This window comes from Typopeltis vanoorti, chromosome 10, assembly GCF_054136105.1.
Source record: "Typopeltis vanoorti isolate ZY-2024b chromosome 10, IOZ_Tvanoo_1.0, whole genome shotgun sequence".
NCBI lineage: Eukaryota > Metazoa > Arthropoda > Arachnida > Uropygi > Thelyphonidae > Typopeltis > Typopeltis vanoorti.
Window position 1 is genome coordinate 46,424,629 of NC_143558.1, and position 19,330 is coordinate 46,443,958.

General features: G+C 36.1%; 1 protein-coding gene and 1 pseudogene across 2 annotated transcripts in view; both read right to left on the bottom strand.

Annotated features, from left to right (window-relative positions):
* The window catches only part of LOC150102387 (endoribonuclease Dicer-like), a 310,963-nt gene that overhangs the window by 200,413 nt on the left and 91,220 nt on the right, over positions 1-19,330 (bottom strand). The gene's annotated exons all lie outside the window — the stretch shown is intronic.
* LOC150102388 (5S ribosomal RNA) lies at positions 2,250-2,368 on the bottom strand (annotated as a pseudogene).

Genomic DNA, 19,330 nt, shown 5'->3' on the forward strand with positions numbered 1-19,330 from the left:
GAAGTGGGTAGAAAAATAGGCTGTTAATTTTTTTTTTTTTTTTTTTTTTTTTTTTTATTGGTAAAAAATATCAGATGAAAGCTAAATGGGTAATATTGGGTATGGCATGAGAGATGATAGAGGAGAAAGGCTAATATAATTTGCTGAAAAAGAAAACCTGTACACCATGAATTCTCTTTTCAAGAAAAAAACACATAGGAAGTGGACATGGAAAAGTCCAAATGGAAAATCTAGTGAAATTGACTATCCTCAGCAATAAGAAAAACATCTTTCAAGACTGTTCTGTTATAAACATCTTTAACAATGGAAGTGACCATCGTATGGTACGCAGTAAGATTCAAATGAACTGCCAAAAAGAAAGAAGAAAAAATATTTTGAAGATCAAAGCAAAACATAGATGTACACAAACTTAACAATATAAAAGATATATTCCAACATGAACTAAACAACAGATTTAAAAATCTTATTATAGATGATAATGCTGATCCATCATAAAGTAATGATATTATTACCCAAAACCTTTTACAATGCTCACTTGAAATAGCTGGTACCACAGAACAGAAACAAGACAAAATTTCTGAAGAAACAAAACAGTTTATGAAAAAACGAAGAGAAATGAAGCAATCAAATAACCTACAGAATAAAATTGAATACAGTGAATTGTGCAAAATGATCAGAAAATGTATCACAGAAGAAATAAGAAAATTCAATTGTAAATTCAAACAACAAACAATTGAAAACAAATGTAGTCTCAAAAAAGCCAAGCAGCAATTGATGAACAATAAGCAAATGGACCATAACCCGAGATAGATATGCTATAGCAAAAAGAATTGAAGAATTTTATGCAGTATTATATCAGGATGATGAATTAAATGAAGACAACTATGAAATAGCTGAAGTAGCACAGATTCTACCAGAAGAAGTTGTGGAGCATCCAAAGCTTGCAAAATAGAAAAGCTGCAGGTGAGGATGGAGTTATAGCTGAACTTCTAAAACCAGGTAGAGAAATGATCTACAAAATCTTAGCAAAACTATTTACATTATGCTTGAAGAAAACTGATGTACCAAGAAGAACATGGAAGAAAGCTACCCTATTCTGATACATAAAACAGGTGAGGTAGAAGATGTGATGAACTACTGACCCATCAGTCTACTATCAGTGTTTTACATAGTGTTTACAAAAGTCCTAGCTCATAAGTTTTGTACAACTCTAGAGCTAGCACAACCAGGCTTTCAAAGTGGCTTTAGTACAATGGACCATGTTCAAGTTGTATAAAAAATTATTGAACGGTGTAATGAATATCAGTTACCATTATGCCTTGGTTTTATTGATTATGAGAAAGCCTTTGATTCAGTAAAAACATGTGCAATACTTAAAGCATTAAGAAATGAACAAGTGGAGGAGCCATACATCAGGACCTTCAAATCAGCATACACCAATGCCACAGCAGCAATTCATTTCAATAGAAACATCTCTACTGTGGAAATACAGAAAGATATGAGACAGGGTGACACAATATCTCCAAAATTATTTACAGTGTACCTAGAAGAAATATTCAAACTTCTTGATTAGGAAAGGAAAGTTCTGAAGACAAATAGAAGATATTTAAGGCATTTACGCTTTCCAGGTGACATAGTATTCTTTACTTCAACTGCATATGAATTACAAACTTGTATCTGTGAACTCTAAATTGCTAGCAAAATTGCTGGCCTAAAGATAAACTTAAAGAAGACCCAAGTTATGTTCAATAGCTATGTCCAACCAGAAATAATAATAAAAAAAAAAAAAAATCAGCTAATGCCTTTTTATTCCCGTATACGGGGAGTAGGCAAGGCCATTTAGCCCTATCTAACTTTTGGAGACTGAGTGGGCAGTTCAATCTCCACTGGTACCAATCAGAAATAGATGGCCCAAGGCTATCACTAATTTAGCGGTACACAGTGAAGAGAGACGACTGAAATGTGCCGCCATCTCATAGTCCCTAACCCTAACACAATATATTTAATGTCTGAAATAATGTGGGTTCTACGGTCGATTTTCTTGAGTTTACGGGACAAAAAACCCGAGTTTCCGGGAGGAAAAACCCACTTGCCCGTGCCAGAGATCGACTAACTCGGGAACCGGTCGAAAAAAGGCTTAGAAAAATTTCCTCTAGTCGCCGACTAGACTCGAAACCAAGTCTTCGTGCGGCCAAGCACCGTGGTATGCAAACGCCACATCCACTGAGCTACACAGGCTTAATAATTAATGCCAGCAGCACCCAGGTTTCCAAGATGGGCACCCTACCAAGTACTAACTGGGCTCAGGTTTGCTTAACTTCAGTGATTAAACGAGAACTGGTGCTTTCAAACCGAGGTAGCCGCTGACCAGAAATAATAAAAATTGATAATGATGAAATTAAACAAGAAGATATACTTAAGACAACAGATATCAATGGAACAAAATATCATGGATGAAATTATGCTTGGGTGGAAAGCATTTGGAAAGTTACATTCAAAAAGAGAAAAGTTTTTAACCAATGTATTCTTTATATTGACATATGGCTGTGAAACATGGATACTAAATTCAAAGGAAATTCAAAAATTAAGAACAACACAATTTATCATGGAAAGAAGTATGCTTCATATCATAAGACTGAATCACAAAAGGAATATGTGGATAAGAAATCAAACCAAAGTCTCTGAACCATCATAGGAAGAATGAAACATCTGAAGTGGCAACGGGCTGGGCATATTGCTTGAGGACAAGATCAACGATGGACAAAAGAAGTACTGGACTGGATTCAATAAGAGGAAAAACTACAATGATGCCGACCTAAATTACAATGGATTGATGATATCATCAGATTTGCAGGAGTGACATGGGAAAGGAGAGACAGTTTTGGAGGAATCTTGGAAAGACCTTCATCCAGCAGTGGATTGACAATGGCTGATGATGATGATAAGACAGTAGAGATGTTATAAAATGATTATAATAATTTTAGAAATCAGCTTCAAGTGGTTCCATGGGTGGAAGAATTGGAAGTGAGAGATATCACCAGCACATGGGAAATGAAGAAATATTTATTAGTAGCAATAGCAAATTGTATACCTTAAGTGAAAAAGAGAACATGACTGAGTGTAAAGTGGATGACAAACAATATCAAACGTAAACTGCAGATGAAAAAGAGGTTACAAAAAAAAAAAAAGCATTAGGAGAAGAGTGGAAAACAGTTGCATGAGGAATATAACTCAGGCTAGGAGAGTGACTAGCATGGTAAGGAAAGCAAAACTGTAATACGAGAAGAGATTAGCCCTGAGTTCCAAGGAATATCCAAAGGATTTTTTTTTCATTATGTGGCCAGTAGAAAGAGAAATAACTGTGGAGGAATGATGTTGTTAGACAAAAATTGGAGTAAAGTGACTGATGCAGAAGATATAGTGAAGTTGCTTATTGGTGTATTTCATCCTGGAAAAGAAGGTTTATTACTAAAAGAATAGGAAGCTGAAGAAGTGCAAGAGGAGTCTGTGTGTGTGTGTGTGTGTTACAAATACTAAGTACTCTGTATGTCAATAAGGTAATGGAAAGGATGGGATTTCACCATGTTTTAAGAGAATGCACTAAGAAACTCACAGCTCTGCTGACTTGTATTTACTATGAGAGTCTGGCAATGGGAAAGGTGCCAAGGAGTGAAAAGAAGGTTAGATAATGCCATTGCATAAGGATGGCGGTAGAATGGAAGTGTCAAATTATAGATCAGTTTGTATTTCTTCTGTAGTTAAGATTTTTTAGAAATTAATGAGAGACTATGCAGCAATGGGCAGAGTAATGTTATATGTGAGGGTCAGCATAAATTTATTAAGGGAAGTTCTTGTTTTAACTGCCTTTTATAATAAACAAGAGCAGTTGACAAGGGGAAAGGCATATTCTACCATTTATTTGGATTTTATGAAATGGTGTCACATTATAAGTTGATATCTAAGTTCCTGCATAGATATCAGGTTTAGATATCAGATAAGGATTAAACTGACTAAAGTGAATTAAACTGACTGTCAGATAGATAGAATTAAGGTAGCGATATCAGGGAATCAGAAGATTACAAGTGAAGTCACTCGGGACCCAGTATTGGGACCCATATTACTTAACTTTTCTATCAATAACAGTGTCAATAAATTGCAGAGAGATATTCAGTTGTTTACAGATGATATGAAGCTGGGGAGGATCATCCCTTCAGGAGGATTTGAATAAGCTCGACAGTTGGGCAAATGAATGGAGGTTTCAGTTTAATGTAACTAAATGTAAGTTTAGCCTCTCATTGATGGATCCCAAACTTCAATGTAAGGTATACCTTTTGATATAAACTTGAAGTTTAGGGAACATGTCAAAAGGTGGCAAGGTAATCCAGAGAACTGCTGCAATACCAAAATGACCAGCAGAGAGAGAAAAATTGTGATTCCATTGCATAAAGCAGTGTTCAGCTAAATTTGGATTATTGTGCTTGGATTTCATTTACATTGGAGAGGGTGCAAAGGTGGATAACAAAAATAATATCAGGAATGTACAAAGCTAGCTATGAGAACAGACTGAGAGCATGCAGACTGAAGAGTTTGGTAGATAGGAGAGGTGACATGATCAAGACATTCAACTATGAGAGGTAGTTACAGGGTTGACTCTGGGGGAATCCTTTCCTATGGCAGAACAAGATGAAGGAGCAAGGGACCATCACTGGAATTTACACAATTGGAAGTGATGAGCAAAATGGTGAGGAGTAACTTTTCTGCATGGAGGGTGGCTGGACTGTGGAATGCATTGCCTAGGTAGGAGTTTAGTTGCATCAAACTGATCCATTTGATTTGTTTGCCCATCTGCCAAGCTTATTCAAATCCACCTGAAGGGTAGTGAGATCATGAACAGTGCACAAGTTTAAGGAGTGGTAAGATGAAGTTGTCACGTTAAAAATGGGCATCCAACGATGAGTCTTATGACTCCATGTAGGTCCTGAATAATAATAATATTTAAAGGGGAAAATGAACTGAAATTTTTTTTCAAAACTGGAAGAACAGTAAAGTAACTCTCTTTCAAATTTCAAATCACTGCCATTAGGAATGCGCATTCAAAGCTACCAACTCAACAGTGCAGATTTTGTAATTAAAATGTTTTAATAGAATATATGACTGAAATATTATTATGAAATAAATAATTATCAGCCCATGTAAAACACAGATTTAATTATCTTGGATTTCTAGAAATCATATCCATGTAGCTCCATGTTTTACATCATCAGCAAACAACTGAATATCTCTTCTTATATCTTTATCTATTATCACTGATATACAAATTAAAAAGTAAAGGCCCTGCTACAGAACCCTGATGTACTCCACTAGTCATCCTTATTTTCAAAGATTCCATTCCACCATATATTACTATGTGATTTCTGTCAGCTATACCCTGTTTTCCATGTGGTATTCTGTCAAATGCCTTTGCAAAGATCAGCAGTATTATAGTGTAGCCATTTCCTTTATCCAATTCCACTATCTTGGAGCTGCCTTTATGCAATGGAACTATCTCACCCTGTTTCCACTCCTCTGGAACCCTGCCAGAAATGAGACTTAATCAGAGGCAATGCCAATTCTCTTGCACATCATGCAGTACACGGGCTGACGTGAGTCCCACTGCTGTGTTCACATTCATATTTTTCAATATGTGAAGCACCTCCTGTTCATCTACCTCAATTCTGATATGTATCTGTCACATCAGCAACTGTGAAATCTCTACCTGAGTGATGCACCTTTGCAAAATTGTCATGCAACAACTCAACTAGTTCTTTTGCCTCTGTCACCTTCCTACCATGAATACTGTTTAAAGTCATCCTACAATAGTCATATTTCCTCTTACCTACCACATAATAAAAAAAACTCTTTTGGATATACTTTGTCCTGCTTAGCTAATTTTCTCTCATAATCTGATTTGGCCTTTCTTACCAAACTAGTTACACTTTGTACTGCTCATGGATATGTTGATCACCATTTTCTTTATATTCCCTACACAATGTTTTCTTTTCTTTTTTTTCCCTGCTCTTGATTTCTATCCCTACTCATCCACTTAATTCCCACTTGGCTTATCCTCCTGACCTTGGATATGCAGTCTGTTTCTCTCAATCTCTGACCACTTCCCATGCATTACTAACTTACAGATTCTCAAGCCATGGCAGTGATCCAAAATGACTCTTAAGCCAATCATAATTACCAGCTTTATAGTTCAACATAAACCCTTTCTTGATAGAGAATTCCACATGTATGGCAACTTCTAGAACAAAACTGCACGGTCATTCTCTCCAACTGGAGGCAGAGTGTCTACCTTGGTTATGGATATATCTTCTGATGATATTATCAGATCCAACACTTGCAAACCCCTTATCCCCTCTATAACATGTTGTTCCATGTAATTATCCCTTAGCAACTGTATAAATTCCACTTCCAACTTGCCATTTCCCCTTTCCTCCCTCCAATCTATGTCCCCATAGTTAAAGTCTCCCATAATAACTGTTCAGCCTGCACTAATCTGTCGACACACAGCATTTACATTTTCTGACGGACCCTGTGGTTTATAGTAGCATTGAACTCTACATTTTGTCCTAGCCTCTATCTCATGCCAGAGCCTCGAATGAACTGTCTCTCACTGATCCAAAATCCTCTTGCAATGCTACGTCATCTGTTCTACTTCTCATATCTCTCCCCAACTTGGCAGTAATTTTGTTGGTCATAATTCTTCAGCTGTCATCAGCAATACCTTGTCAAGCTGATCAATGCCAAAAACTCCCCTCCCTTATTTCTGATACTTCTTGCATTCATGTACAAGCATTTCAACATCCCCTTGTAACCACAATTACCTTTATGTAATGTCATTACCAACCCCTTTTTTTTTGGAATTATCAAAATTTATCTCTCAACTGAAAGAAACACATATTAAACATTCAAAATTTATTATTAAAAATAATGATAAACTTGTTCAGCACAAATAATATAATCATATCACCTAACAATATTCTCTCATCCTCTGATGCCTCATCCCTACACATGAACAGTGTTCATGTGTGTGTGTGTGTGTGTGTGTGTGTGTGTGTGTAAACAAGGCAGACCTGGAAGGTTTTCTAATAAACGCCTAGAACAAAAATCATATTAAAGCAAGCGATATAACCACAAGAAAGAACATATGAGGATATAAGAATATAAGTTACTTTCACAACTCTGCTACTAGTATGTTCTTTCTTATGGTTACATCAGTTATTTTAATATCATTTTTGTTTTAAGTGTTTATCAATTAATGCTATCAATAGTTATGGGATAATATGCCTTTAATTAATATTAGGATATACATAGCAAGACCACATCATCAATATCATCTCTCTTGAAGAATACAGACAAATACAATTCAGAAAAGTCAAATTAGGTGGTTGGAACACCATTTTAGACATTCACCCTCACCTATGTTTATTGCTTTTGCCCTATATGCAAAGGAAATGGAAATAGCACACTGGAGATCTGCTATTTGATTTCCATGAGTATTTTACACGACTGTACTAATTTGCTAAATGCAAAAGAAACAAATTATGGACAACTAGCTTAATCCTCTGCACATAAGTTAGAAGCAAGGAATACATTTTTTTTTTGTATGTACTTAAGCTTAAGTGCTAGCTGAAACTTGTTAACAGTTGAACTGATTATTATTATCCTTAGACCTCCATGGAGTCCAAGACTCATCATGGAAGGACCCTCTGTCATACATATGGCTCATCATATTGTGCCTTAAATAGATTTACATTTTCTGCAGACACTGTACCGTCAGGTAATACATTCCAATTATTCACCACTCACCATAAAAAAAAAAAATTAATTAATTAATTAAAAAAAAGCTGCTTCTCATGCCTTTGCTCATTTCCTTCTTATACAGCTTCCAGGAAAGACCTCTTGTTCTCGCCCCCCCCCCCATCTCCCATCATTCTATGAAAAATTACTTACTTTAATATTAATCTGATAACAATCCATTACCAACTTATACTTCTCTATGACATAGCCCCTCCTCCTATACACTAGACTGTAAATCACATCATCCCAACCTTCCAGATCAGAAACCACCTTAGTCAATTGACTCTGGACTCTTTTTCAATACCTCTTTATCCTTTTGAAAACCAGGGGTGACCAAATGTGTGTGCAATAGTACATATGTGGCCTAATCAAGGTTTTATAGAATGGAACCAGAATCTCCTTACTTCTACAATTGTTGTAGAAGTAAGGAGATTGTTGTGCTGCCCTCACAATTTTATCAATGTCAACTATTAGATCTCTTATTTCCTCTACCTCCTCCAATTTATCCTCACCATGTGTATACTCTACATACCATCTTTGTTTTCCGAATTTTAATTACACTTTGCAACACTAAACCTGGTAACACCACTTATGTACCCATTCATTCAGTCTATTCAAGTCCTCTTGTAAAGATACATTTGCTCTACTCCTCCTAGTTCTTCCCTTTGTATCATCTGCAAACAACTGAATATTCCCATTCAAACCTTTCACATTATCATTAGTATACAGATTAAACAGCAATGTCCCTTTAACAGACTCTTAAGGCACATGACTAGTGACTTTCTTCTTCTGGGATATTACTTCTCCATACACAACTTGCTGATATCTATCAGACAGCCAATCTTCATCCCAATGCACTAATCTAATATCCAACCCCCATCCATTCTAACTATCAACTTTTCATATGACAATCTATCAAAAATCTTTGTAAAGTGTAAGTATACTACTGTGTATCCATCTCCAGTGTCCAATGCACCTGTCACCTTACTGGGATAATATTAATAAAAAAGGACCCTCCTTTAGCAGATCTGTGATATTCATCAAAGATAATATCAGTTGTCAATCTAATTCTAGATCCAGATTAGTCTATAATTTGAAGCTTGGGGTTCTATCACTCCCTTATGAAGCAGCACACACAATCTTGCCTTCTTTCCACTGCTTTGTAACCCTAGGGAATTCTTTTGAAATGTAGCCAGCAAGGAAAAAAAAATGATTATGGAAGGATATAGATTCAAGAAAATGGTAAAAAGATAATGGACGCAGAGGATATAGTTGAGATATTAAATGAGCAGTTTATAAAGGAATTTCAATCTTATGATTGTGATATCATGCAGAGTATGAGAGTAATGGAAGGAGGCGGAGAACAGACTGACTGGAAGTGAACAAGAAGTATACAGGGAATTGAGCAAACTTGATGTTAATAAGGGTTTGGGATTTAATAATACGTATGCTCAATGAAAATTTCATGAATGAGAAATATGTTTTTGTTATATGATAAAGCAATCTTTAAGAATACAGATGTATTCCCAATTTACTAATGCAATCATAGTATTACGGGAGCTGCCATGTGATTAAGTGGTGGCGATATTAAAGAAGGCTTAAACGTAGTAAAGTTATTTACTATCATGCAATCCTTAGGAATTTACACAGAAATGCTGTATTATACATATTATTGTAGATTTGTTTATAGTAATTGTTCATATGCCATACATATAACAGGCAAACATTGTAGTAATGGCAGTCATGTTGTCACTTGAGTTTTGCTTTAAATCTCAGTAACAGACATGCATGCATGTTAGTTGTTTATTCAGAACAGCTGTTGCTGGATAATAACAAGAATGCTAGAAAGCAAAGAGTAGGCAAGCAAGGAAAGAGAGCCAGAAAGATCTAATAAACTACCAAATTAAGTTCTCTAATCTCAGAAAAGCTTCTATGTGTATCTTTAATAACTCTCCAAGTAGGAACTGTGATAACTGAAGGACAGTATAATGTATCAAGACTTTATAGATTAGTGAGAATATGTTGTGCTTAATGACAGGCAAGTGATATATATGCTCCAAGGAGCAAGACCACTGGGCAGTTCCAGATGCACTGGAAATGCATCTGAAACTACTCAATTAATGTTTTGAGTGATTATTCTTCATATTAACTTCAAAAAATTGAAAGAAAGATGCATTAAGGAAACTAGAAGACATATGCAAGTATGTCAAGTGAGATTTTTAGCTATTGTATTTAAGGAATTTAATATAAAATACATACTGCAAAGGAAATTTCCATATGGTCAAGTATGATCAAGTGAAACTACAGAACTTTAAGCTGAATGCTATGTTCAATTTGTTTTGTAAAGTACCTGATGTATCTCTCAGAATTGTATTGAACTGTGAGAATCAGAGAATGAAAGGATTTTCCTTGAGCTCATATAGATTATGTCTAGAATGGCTATTTACTGTTTGTATGTATTAAAAAGTTAATATATAGAAAAGTAGAAATTAATTTACTAATTGTAATTCTATAGAGAAGAGATTCTCAAAGTGTGGGTCACGACCCGCCAGTGAGTCACGAGCTGATTTTCAGTAAGTCTCTTTCTACCGCAGAAAGAGTGCTGCTTCTTTTTACTGCTGTGTGAAGTTGGATTTTCGGCAATGATAGGAATTAAAAACAAATTTTGAAATAAACTTCAATTAACAAACACCTTGCATCTGAAAATAACACATATCAATGTAGACATCAGACGTCATCAGCAAAAATAGAAAACAAGCCCATTCTTCACATACACCTCATTATGTATCTGATTAATAAATTTATATATTAATGAAGTGTATTCAATAGAAAATTTAAAAGTAGTAAAGCAATATTTTTTATTCAACCCCCTTCCCCTTTAAAATATGCATTATAAGCGAGTGGGTTGCAAACAATTACCGTTTTCAAAAGTGGGTCTCAACCCATAAAAGTTTAGGAAGCTTTGCTATAGAGAAAAGAAATATCAGAATCTCCTTAGAGAGAATTACTCATTTAGAGAATTTTATCCACTGTATATATATATATATGTTTATATGTTATTTACAATAAAATATTTTTTTTATATATATATTTAGGATTCATTCTTTTGGATAAACACAACATGCTAATCTTGAAGTCAATGCACCATCATGGATACTCATCTGAAACATTCTAACTAAAATAATATTATATATTCACATAAAGGCAAGCTTAGATTCTATGCTAAGATTTGATAAAGGCTTTTAACGACAGATTGCCAGATGATAAATTGACAGTTAAACCAGAATGGATGGAGTTGGATATTAGATTAGTGCAGCGAATTAAAGATTGGCTCGCTGAGAGGTATCAGCAGGTTCAGAATTGAGAGGGGGAGGCAATATACCAGAAGAGGAAAGTTACTAGTGGTATGTCAAAAGAGTCTGTTTTAGGGCCACTGTTTTTATTTATGTACATTAATGATATTAGGTAACGTAACATGACAAGAAAAGAAGAAGAGACTCTCAGAATAACTCAGCGTGCAATAAAACACAGGATTTGTGACATCAGCAGAATGGAACATGTTAGAAACACGGACCTAAGAAAGAGATCAGGCATAAAAGATGTCGTAACTGCAGTATATGAAAGCAAGATGAGATGGGTAGGTCACATAGCCAGACTCAAGGATAACAGATGGACATATAGAATATTCAACTGGCAACCAAGAATAAAGAGAAAACCAGAAAGACCACCTACAAGATGGGAAGATCCACTAGTGAAATCTATGGGTATAACATGGAAAAGAGAGGCTCAAGATCAAGATTGTTGGAGGCATCTTTGTGACCTGCACTCATGGAGAAATCTTGAGTGAAACACGGGTCCATCAAGGTAATGAACAGGGATAGTCAGTGTTGTTCACAGATGATGAAAAAAAAAGTAGAGCAGATGTAGTGGCATTAAAGGAGGACGAACAGACTGAGTAAGTGGGAACAGGAGTGTGGTAAACTATTCAATGTTGCGCAATGTAAATTTTAAAAGTTGGAAAAGAAAGATGGGATGTACAGTTTATGCTTGGTGTGGATACATTGCTGGAGGTTGAAGGAAATAAGAGATCTTGGAGTGATAGAGGGTAACACAACCAATTCAGGCAATGATGCAGAGGACACTGACTTGTAGAAGTAAGGGGGATTCTGGTTCCATTATATAAGGACTTGATTAGGCCACATATGGACTCCTGTGCCCAGATTTGGTCACCTGGTTTCCAAAAGGATGAAGAGGTACTGAAAAGGGTCCAGAGGCAATTGAGTATGGTCTCTAGAACATTAAGTATGAGGAAAGGTTGAGAAGATGTAATTTACAGTCTAGTGGATAGTAGGAGTGATATGATAGGGATATATAAGTTGGTAAGGGATTCTTATCAACTTATACATTTCTATTATAGCCTATCAATGTTGAAGAGGTTTTTCATAGGATGTTGAGGGAAAGAGAGAGAGAGCAAGAGGTCATCCTTGGAAGCTAGGAGGGTGTGAGAAGCAGGTTTTGTGAATCAAGAGTGGCAAATGATTAGAATGCATTGCCTGAAAGCGTGGTGTCTGCAGAGAATATGAATTTATTTAAGGCATGATATAATGATATGTGTATATGACAGAAGGACCTCCCAGAATGAGTGACTCCATGGAGGTATGGAGATAATGATAATAATAGTCAACAGAGAACCTACAGAACAAGTAAAATATTTCAGCTATTTAAGAACAATTTTTAGTGGGGATTGAAATTAAATATTCACTAAATATTAAATTATCCACTATCACCTGGGAGTGATAGTGGATAAGGATCTAAAATTTAGGGGACACATCGCCAAAATTGTGAAGACAACACAAAGACTTCTGGGAATGATGAGGAGGACACTGACGTGTAGAAGTAGGGAGATTCTTGTTCCACTGTATAAGGCTTTGATTAGGCCACACATGGACTATTGTGCCCAGATTTGGTCACCTGGTTTTCAGAAGGATGAAGAGATGTTGGAAAGGGTCCAAAGGCGACTGACTAAGGTAGTTTCTGACCTCTGGAATGTCGAGTATGAGGAAAGATTGAAAAGATGTAATTTGCAGAATCTAGTGGAGAGAAGGAAGAGGGGAGATATGATAGAGACCTACAAGTTGGTAAGGGGTTGTTATAGGATCAATGGTGGAGAAGTTCTACAGAGAATAGTGGGAGATCAGGGGAGAACCAGAGGTCATCCCTGGAAACTGTATAAAGAGGGTGTGAGTAGGGGAGTGAGAGGCAGGTTTTTTTCGTGCAGAGTTGTGAATGATTGGAATGCCTTGCCTGAGAGTGTGGTGTCTGCAAGGAGTTTGAATGTGTTTAAGACATGGTGTGATGAGATGTGTGTGAGATAAAAGGACCTCCTAGATGAGTCTTTGACTCCATGAGGTCTTGTTTAATAATAATAATAATATGGATATAGACAATAGACTAAGGAAAGTTAAAATGCAAGGGAGCTAGGTGAATAAATATATGTGTAATATGCAAAAAAAATAAACCAAAACACTGAAGTAGTAGCAGTATATATGTGACAGTATTCAAAAACCAATGTTAACCTTGGATCTGAAAGATGAGTTACAACCAACACGAACACCACATACAATTTACCACTGAAATTGAAATCAAAAGTCACTTCCTTCTTGGATACACAGACAAACACGTCTTCCCTTGGGTAGGTTATCTTTCACTGTCTACTGAAAGCTCACAAATACCAGCCAATACATACATATTAACTCTTACAGTGACTTCTTCACAAAAATTCGGAGTCATTATCACCCTCAGAAATAAAACTATAATTTACTCTAACAAGCAAAGTTAAGCAAGAATTAGAAATTATTAGCAATGTGTTTATAAACAATGGTTATAGCAAAATTCTCATCAATAAAATTCATAAAACTACACTTAAAAATGGAAATGATATAGATTATAGTAAAATCATAGCTATTCTATACATTAAGTTATCAGATAAAATAAACTGAATGCTACACCATTATAACCTTAATGCTACTTTTAAAACACCTAAAATAAATAAATAACATATTAAACTACTCCAAGGATAAACTACTCCACATGTAACTTACCTTATATTGATGAAATTGAACACATAATTCCAATCCCTGAAAAAGAACACAAATGATACAAAATTTAACAATATTGGTAAACTGGGCCTATCAGATCACAATCTTAGCACCCTGAACCAAATCAAATGGAAAGATACCTGTTCCTTACATCATACAAAAACCTGGTATGAATGCAAATTTAATTAAGGAAGCCCGTGAAATTTTGATCAACCATCCTGATCTACACAATAATGGTGGCTTAAAACTTCCAAGAATATGGACGGCACACATTCAGACCATACGACTTCTGTTTCAAGTTCTCCAGCAAAACCTCATTTTAGGACTCTGAGCAATAATTTCAGCTCTTATTTCATATCTAGAGATCCACAAGAAGATGATGTGGAAAGAATATCATGAGAATAAGAGTGAGAGGAGTTATGAAATATATAAAGCTCAGGCCAGAAAAGTAACGAGTATTGTGAGAAAAGCTAAAATGGAGTATGAAAAGAAATTGGCAATGCAAGCTAAAGGCAATCCAAAAGAATTTTATAGTTATGTCACAAGCAAAAGAAAGAATAAATGTGGAAGAATAACTATTGAATGCAGATGGTACACGAGTGTCGGAAGCTAAGGAGATTGTTCAATTAATGAGTGCTCACTTTGCTAAGATATATCAACCAGGTATATGTAGCATGGTGATACTGCTATGTTGGATAAAGAGTTAGAGGTTAATGAAAATGAAGTTGAAGAGCTCTTGCATAACCTAGATAAGAATTTGTCAATAGGACAGATGGAATGTCTGCCCGTTTGTTAAAGGAATGTTCAGCTGAATTGGCTAGGCCTTTCACACATTTGTATAACTTGAGTCTCAGCTCAGAAATGATACCACAGGAATGTATGATAGTTCCATTGCACAAGGGTGGTGCAAAAACTGCTGTGTATAACTACCAACCTATTAGTATCTCTGGTGTGGTAGTGAAGATTTTAGAGAAGCTGGTAAGAACTCACATACAGAAATGGGTAGACAAGCATTCTATACTCTGCAGGGAACAGCATGGGTTTACTAAAGGAAGATCATGTTTTAGAAATTTGTCATATTTTATAACAATGTTATGGCCGAGTTGGATAAAGGGAAATTATACACTATGATAATGTTGAATTTTTCTAAGGCATTTGATAGGATACCACATGATAGGCTGTTGTGTAAACTGGAGAATATGGGATTGGAACATAATCTATTGTAGTGGTTCTTAACCTTTTCGAAGTCACGGAACACTTTTGAATTATAAGAAAAATTTGGGAAATCTGCAAAAGCTTGTCGGCTTTTGCAGATTTCAGCAATATCAGGTCTAATATGTGATATAGCTATCCTCACCTCTTTGTCTATATTAGTAAGTCTTTCACGCTTTTCAGTTTTTATATATTGGTTAATATCGAGAAACCGAGTTCACACAAATATGATGTTGAAAACTGTAACAAAATTTTCAGTGCTCTTGCGGAGAGAGCTGGGTGTTTGACTTGGATAAAAATCCAAAATTCCTCAAGAGTTATTTCAGAGAATTTCATTTGTAGAATATGATCCGTTGACAAGGTAACTAATTGTTGATCTTGTAATGAAAATTCACAATTCAATGTGTGTATTTAAGGAAGAAAAGTAACTTGAAATCTTTTCTTCCAGTATTGTTAAATGTTCTGTTATAACGGAAATAATTCCCTCAACTTTTTTATTATGGAGCAAAGGAAACATATCAAGTGCATTTTTTTTCTGATATTCTTTCCAAAGAGATGCTTTTTTCTGAAAAGCTGGCAGTTTGTCAGTGGACGTCAAAATATTTTCAGTTTTCCATTGGATACTTGTATTAACGCTTTCTTTAATTTTATTTTTTATTGTATCGTCCAAATGAGGAATTTTCATAATTTCCTTTTTTGCTTCATCCCCCAAACATAAACTATTTCACAACATGCTGGTTTGTTCTGTTGGTTTAGAAGTCAACGTGCATAGCAATCTACAGTTGTTAGGATCAGAGTAGCCAGTTACACTTAGAACTGTGTCATCTGACATCTTTCACCGCAGAACACTTGTAACCAGTTCGCAGAACACAAGTGTGTTCCGGGGAACACTGGTTAAGAACCACTGATCTATTGACTTGGATCAGGGGATGGTTGAAAGACAGATATCAAAAAGTGGTATACAGTGGGTGTGAATATGCCAGATTTAAGGTAACCAGTATTGTACCTCAGGATTCAGTCCTTGGGCCATTATTGTTCAATCTATACATTAATGACATCAAGCAGGGTCTATCATCAGATTTGAAATTGTTTGCTGAATGCTACTGATATTCAGCAATTCAGCTCAGGAATGCTACTGATATTCAGCAATTACAAAATGATTTGAATAGACTGGAAATCAGCAAATGAAAATGGCTGTCAGTTGTTAGTAAGTGTAAAGTTATGCACTATGGCATGATTAGAGTTCCAGTGGCATATTACATTAGCAGGGTTATGCTACAAGAAACTGAAGAGACTTTAAATTCTTATCCACCAATACACTAAGATTTCTTGCTTTCAAGATTTGTTGAAGCAAACCTTGACATGTAAGAATAAGGAGTAATTTTGCCTCTTTATAAGGCTATGATAAGACCACACTTGGATTACTGTGTGCAGATTTGGTCTCCCGGATTCCAAGGAAATAAAGAAACTGTGGAAAGGGTGCAAAGAAGAGTTACAAGAATTATATCCGGATTATGGGATTTAGAGTATGAAGACAGATTGAGAGTATGTGGATTATAGACTCTGGTTAACAGGAGAAAGAGGGGTCATATAATAGACTATAAACTTTTGAATGGGTAATTGCATTTCAACTGATCAAATTTTTCGTTATATGGAAGGAGGAGAGAACACGGGGGGCATCCATGGAAGTTAAATTTATTTGCAGTCAAGAAAGGGGTAAGAGCTAGGTTTTTCTCTCAGAGAGCAGTGAGTGAGTGGAATAATTTGCCCTTATGGGTAGTGAGTGCATCTAGTGTGAATGAATTCAAGGGTAGGTATGATAGCTGGTTTGGTAATTTACAGCCTCCCTCGATGAGTCCTTGACTCCCTGGAGGTCTCAGATAATAATAATAACATATCAGCCACCATCAATGCTGTTTTCATTCTATTTATCTGTGAGTAATATTTAGACTGACTTAATTCATCTTTTTTTAATTTCTAGACAAACAGATAATGAGATTCTAGCTTTGAACACAGTTGACCCAATTAGTATGAGTTTAATGTACTATGTATACACCCTCTGTCCAAAAAGAAACTAAACTTTTGATAGAAAATAAAACACAGGCCAATTATAATTATGCAAATCATTTATTTCAATCAATATAATCTCCCTCAGCTTCGATACAGCATTTGGCACAATCAGTTAATTCATTAAATGAGTTTTTTATAATCAGTTTTTGGATACTGTTGAGGGTCGTGGTTACTGCTGCTTGAACGTTTTCAATGGTGTCATATCGCTTTCCTTTCATCAGCAATGAATCGAGGGAAGAGAAAGAAGTCACAGGTGCTAAATCAGGTGAATAGGGTGAGTGATCCAACACACAAACTTGGTTTTTGCTCAAAAACTATCTCGCAATGTTCGAACGATGAGATGGTGCATTATCGTGCAAAAGTGACCAACTGCTTGCATCACGATATTCATGCCATACGCAACGAATTCTCGCTATCAAATCGCTTCAAAACTTCGAGATAAAACTCACCATCGACTGCTTCACCAGGCAGAATGAATTCTTTGTGGATAATGCCGTTGGAATCGTAGAAACAAATCAGCATTGCCTTTGTTTTTGACTTCTCCAAGCAACTTTTTTTTCAGATGCCCCTCTTCTTGCGGTCTCTACTCAGCACTCTGGCGATTTGTTTTGGGCTCATACTCAAAACAAGTTTCCTCACCAGTAATGATTGTTTCAAGGAAGTTTGAATTCTTACGAGCAGTTTTAATGAGGTCCTTGCAGTGTTCAATTCGATAAGTTTTTTGGTTGTCAGTCAACTTGTGGAGAACAAATCGTGAATTCAATTTATGAAGGCCCAAATTCTCGGTAAAAATGTTGTGCAGTTGATTTTGGAATCCCGTATTCATCTTCAATCAATCTCACAGACGATTTCGGGTTTTCTTTGATGAAATCATGCACTTTTTGGATGTTAACTTCGCTCAGTCCAGTTTTTGGACAGCTTGGTTTTTCGTCATCCTCAAGCGTCTCACCACCACTTTGAAATCACTTAAACCACTTAAACCTGTAAACGAGTATGAGATAAGCATTCATCACCGTATGCTTTTTGAAGCATTTGAACCATTCTGGTAAAACTTTTACTAAGTTGAACACAAAAGTCAATCGCAGCTGTCTGTTTGAAACTAATTTTCTGACCGTTCGTCAAAACACACTGTCACTCTTGGCATTATAACTTGGCTTCTAATGAAACAAATGTTTATATCATAAACAGTTCCCCTTTCCGTGTGATGGTACTACTGTACCATCACATGGGAAGGTAAAAAGGGGACCCTGTAAAAGGGGCCTCACAGTAGTACTGTGAGGCCCCTTTTACAGGGCAGTACGGCCCCATCTAGTCCACCCCGCCCAAATTTTATCCAGGCTCTGGTTATAATGCCAAGAGTGACAGTGTGTTTTGACGAAAGGTCAGAAAATTAGTTTCAAACAGACAGCTGCGATTGACTTTTGTGTTCAACTTAGTAAATCTTTTACCAGAATAGTTCAAATGGTTCAAATTCAAATAGGCTGACGAATCAGGCCTATGGCTGGGTTAGTATTCCTGACTGTAATCCGTGTGTGCTCACGAGACCGGTTTGCAAGATGAAAAACACCAGATAAACTGATGGGAAAAAACCCTGCTGTCCACGCCCAAGACCGGCTAACTTGGCTATGGCTGAGGAAGAGCCTTAAATTCCTCGTGTCGTCGACAGGAATCGAACCTAGGACACGCCTTCCCCAGGCATATGGTTGCGAAGCGCAAAGCCACTAGGCTAACCGCACAGACATAAACAGTTGATACAACACTAATGACAGTTGCCGCTTTTGACAACAAAAAGATACAACAGGTGGCGCCACTAGTTTATTCTATTTTCGAAAAGTTCGGTTTCTTTTTGGACAGAGGGTATATACAGAGAGAGACAATGTAGCTTGTCTCTCTGTATATATGTGTATACTCCAGATGATGAATTTTTTGAAGGTTGAAATGTCGGTTAATTATTTTGGCTTATATTAAACTGAAGTTCTTACGATAACATGGTAGTTATCTCCATAAGTTATTAAAATGAACAGAAGATAGAAATGTAATATCTGACAATCTGGAGACTTGAAAAATAAGAGATTAATCTGGAAGGAAACTGTCACTAGACTAAT